Below are 4,300 nucleotides of genomic sequence, written 5' to 3'. Positions count from 1 at the left end.
CACTTACATCTGTCAAATGTGCCCTGATGTATAATATGCTTTCTTTTATTCCAGAGGATCCCAAAGAAATAAAACTTTAGATGAAATTGCAAAGGGAGAAAAAAGAATATTATTATCCAGTATTGAATCCTGCCAAAAAAATACAATATCCTCAAACCACTCATAGGTCAAATGATAACCATCCCATTGGATGGATGCTATAGGGGAGAAACAAACAAGTTCAAGAGAAGGATGAAGAAGGAGCCAATGGCTCCTGGGAAAATCAGGGAACAGAATCCTAGGCATCATAGAGTTTTGCATAAATTTGCCTGCGTGAGAAGCAGATGTCCACCTTGACTCCCTAATCTGTCAAATGAGGAAGACAGACTGCCTCTCAGAGAAGTGAGAATTAAACTGATAAGAACAGATACTACACTTGATATTAGCCAAAAGGCCAAGAAGCAATGAGAAGTGAGAATTAAGAGGGACTTTGTATTTAAATCCTGAACATCGTATTCACATGCAGGAATCCATCTTATAAAATCAAGAAGCAGGCTGCAAAGAGATCTACACTAAGATTCAGAAGCCTTGAATCCCAACCTCAGCTCTGCCCCAGCTGACTGCATGACCCTGGGTTAGTCTCTTCTCTCTGCACCTGAATCCCACGTGGTGAAACCGTTCTGTTGCCTCCCATGAGGACCAAGTGAGATCAAAGACTGGATATTGAAGAGTTGAGCACTTTGCAAATAAATACATGACACTATTTTCATCACAAATAGAAGATACTTTCCTGAGTCCAAACATCAGAAAAGAAAATTCAGGGGGTCAGGTAGAAAGAGAGGAATCAACCTGTTCTGCAGCAGAAAATGAGGAATCCTTCTAAGGCTAAGCCTTGGCCTTCAAAACCCTCACCCTCTTTGGCATGATGCTCTTTTATTGGGCCGTGAAAGAACTGAGGCAGATCTAAATGTGTCCCCTGGCAGATCTAAATGTGTTCCTTGGAATCCAACATTGAATGGAGGGTCTCTCACCAGTAAAGTTCTGGCACGAGGGTCACCCATCTCTCTCTCCCAAGTAAAAGAGAAAAAAATCAAGTCTGAGGCTAGGGTGGCCTCTCCATTCTTTGCAGAGAACCAGGGGTCCTGATGAGAGCTCCCCAGTAAGGGTAAGAAGTCAAAGGCGATGCCCCATGCCACTTAGCCCTTAATCTCCACTTTAAGCGCATTTTAAAAGTCTTCAAAGTGGATCTTTGATCAGAAGGAAAATGTTGGGGATGCCTGGTGGCTCAGTTGGCTAAGCAGCTAGCTGCCTTCCGCTCAGGTCATGATCCCAGCATCCTGGGATGGAGTCCCACATGGGGCTCCTTGCTCTGCAGGGGGCCTGCTTCTCCCTCTGCCTCTACCTATCACTCTACTTTCTTGTACTCTCTCTATCTCTCTGACAAATAAATAAAATCTTAAAAAAAAAAAAAAAAAGAAAGAAAAAGAAAATGTTTAATTTAAAAGGTTGTCTTTTGGGGCACCTGGGTGGTTTAGTGGGTTAAAGCCTCTGCCTTCAGCTCAGGTCATGATCTCAGGGTCCTTGGATGGAGCCCCACATTGGGTTCTCTGCTCAGCAGGGAGCCTGCCTCCCCTTCTCTCTCTGCCTGCCTCTCTGCCTACTTGTGATCTCTGTCAAATAAATAAATAAAATCTTTAAAAATTATAATAAATAAATAAATAAAAGTCTGCCTTTCAGTTGATCTTAGCCAAAAGGCTGAGAAGCGATTAAAAGGCTACCTTTCAAGAACAGTTGGTGTATCCCCAAGGAGTGGCCATTTTAAAGAATCTTACTAATGGGAAAGTCTCTTAGGTTTAAATGATAGCATCACAGGTGCTGGTTCTGGGCTCTGGAAGGTACCAGGGGCCTGATCGGCCTCAAAGCTTCTATAACTGTTTGCACTCAATCTCAGAGGGCCCTGTGATTTTTAATACCTTCTTTTATTTCCTTTTGCTTTTATAAAATAATTCATCTTTCACATGTGCCTGTATTGTATATATATAGATTAAATAAGAATAATAAAAGGAAACCTGCACACCCTCCTTTTGGGTTCAGAAATAGACACTACCAAGATATCTTCAGCTCTTGTGTGCTTCTTCTTAGTGGTCTTGTGTTTTGGTTTTTGTTTGGTTTGTTGTTGTTGTTTTACTGTGGCCAATCCTAACAACACAACATAACTCAAAATAAGACCTAAGGAATATGAGATATCCTATCTATTTTGCTTTTTCCACAGCAATTGTCATGATATTTTCTGTGCTAAAAAATCTGGGCAAACCACCAGCCAGTATGAGTATTATTTGTGGGAAAATGAGAGCAAGTAGTTTAAATCAATCCTGCCCGGAAAAGTCCAAAGCACAGAGTCATCAACCCCTTAGCATTTAGCAGACTATCCATCCACTAAGAAGACAGACCCTCAGTGAATATTTATTTAATTGAATTCTGGTTTTACTTCATCTAGTGAATATCGCATAGATTCTGATCAACATCAGACATAAAACTACTGCACTAAGCAAATGGTCTCCAAAGTAGGTCTCAATCCCCTCCCCCACAAGGTATGTATTTAACCTATACCATTGGGGTATAGGAAGAAACATTAGAACTTTTATTTATACTTGGGTTTTTCCCAAACTTTTAAATGTTTTGATTTGGGGTTTATATCTTATAATGGCTATAACATGTAGCATGTAAGTGTATATGCAGCATGTACTACATAGTATAACATACGGCATAGTATACTGGGCATAGTATGCAGCATAGCAGCACATTAGGGCATGCTGCTACAGCACCATACTCACACCTAATTGGAATAGACAACAGGAAAATAAACTGAAAAACCCAAAGTCAGGTCTCCCCATGAGCTTCCAAGACTCATTCATTCATTCATTCATTTATCCATCCAAAAACATACTTTATTGATCTCCTTATGTGTGCCATGCTCTATTGCCCAAACTGCATCAGACAGAGATGACAAAGCAGGTCACACCCTGCCTGTCCTGCTGCCCATGGGACATCGGCTGCTTCATGGCTCAAATAACTAGTGTATAAACTGAATTGCCCAGAGTGAGCACATACACAACTGAATGTGCACCTCCCCCCAATAAGAGGATGAAGATGAAAGAAATGAACCAGGCCCAGGATCCTAATCCTGATCACAAATTTTTTTGTTCATTAAGAATTTATAGCACCCACTTAATATGGCTCTTTTAGTCACACCCTTTTGAAACTACTCTCAGAAGAAAGTCCTACAGTTGATAAGGAATGCAATTTTATTTTATTTTTTAAAGACTTCCTTACTAGAGAAGGAAAGCAGGAATGCAGAGGGGAGGGGCAGAGGAAGAGGGAAACAGAGTGTCAAGCAGACGCCAAGCTGAGCATAGAACCCAACATGGGGTTTAATCTCAAGACCCTGAGATCATGACCTGGGTCAAAACCAAGAGTTGGATGCTTAACCAACTGTGCCACCGAGGCACCCAAGGAATGTGATTTTAAATGCCCTTGCCATGGAGTAAGGTAACCTACTAAGTTTGCACTACATTGTAAATGGCTTGTATCCAATGCTCTCTAGAAAACCAGTTTTGCTGGAAGGAGAGATGGAAAAGAAATTAACACCAGAGAACGAGCCTATGGCACCTACAGGTGAAGCGAGAGGACCTTACAGATGCAAGCACAGACTGAGAAAGGAGACATCAGGCCACACTGCACCAGAACAGACAAGTTTACCTTGCCAGGTTTGCCAAGAGCTAAGTTAGGCCCAATACTTGCCCACGGGCCCCAAAACCTTAGTTACCATAGAGAATGTTAGTGCTGAAAGGAAGCAGAGACAAGTGCCTGGGATAGATAGATAGGAAAGCTCATCCAATGAGCTGTCAGCAAACCTGGTGACAGAGGCAAACATGCAAAATGAGGTTAAAAACTCTCAGCCATATTGCGCATTTTGAAGCACTAGCTCAATTCTACATTCTGAGTGTTTTGAATCACTCCACTCCAACTATTCCCTCCGGGTTTGGTTTGCGTTTGGTTTTGGGGTTTTGATCCTCTTTATCTTTCCCCCTCGGGGTTTTTGATGTAAGATTCTTGGCACTTCTCAGAGTATTGCCAGAGGTGAGGAGGCAATAGTGATGATTCTTGTCTATAATCCATCCCAGAGATGAACCTGGGAACAATGCACTGTTGTTTTGCTGGATAAAATAAGAAAGAGATTTTACTTACTCTGCAAGACTTGCAGTTTAATGTCCTATGCCAACTTGGGGGAAAGACAGAACAATACCTAAATGTACCTTTC

The 4,300-nt window shown here is 41.7% G+C and overlaps 1 pseudogene; it reads right to left on the bottom strand.

The window, feature by feature from the left end:
• Positions 1-272: 272 nt before the first annotated feature.
• LOC123391404 lies at positions 273-445 on the bottom strand (annotated as a pseudogene).
• Positions 446-4,300: the final 3,855 nt, after the last annotated feature.

Source organism: Mustela putorius, unplaced genomic scaffold (assembly GCF_011764305.1).
Source record: "Mustela putorius furo isolate JIRA1106 unplaced genomic scaffold, ASM1176430v1.1 tig00000224_pilon_pilon_pilon, whole genome shotgun sequence".
In the NCBI taxonomy this organism is placed as follows: domain Eukaryota; kingdom Metazoa; phylum Chordata; class Mammalia; order Carnivora; family Mustelidae; genus Mustela; species Mustela putorius.
The sequence above is the reverse complement of the archived record's forward strand: the minus strand, read 5'-3'. Positions and strand labels throughout refer to the sequence as shown.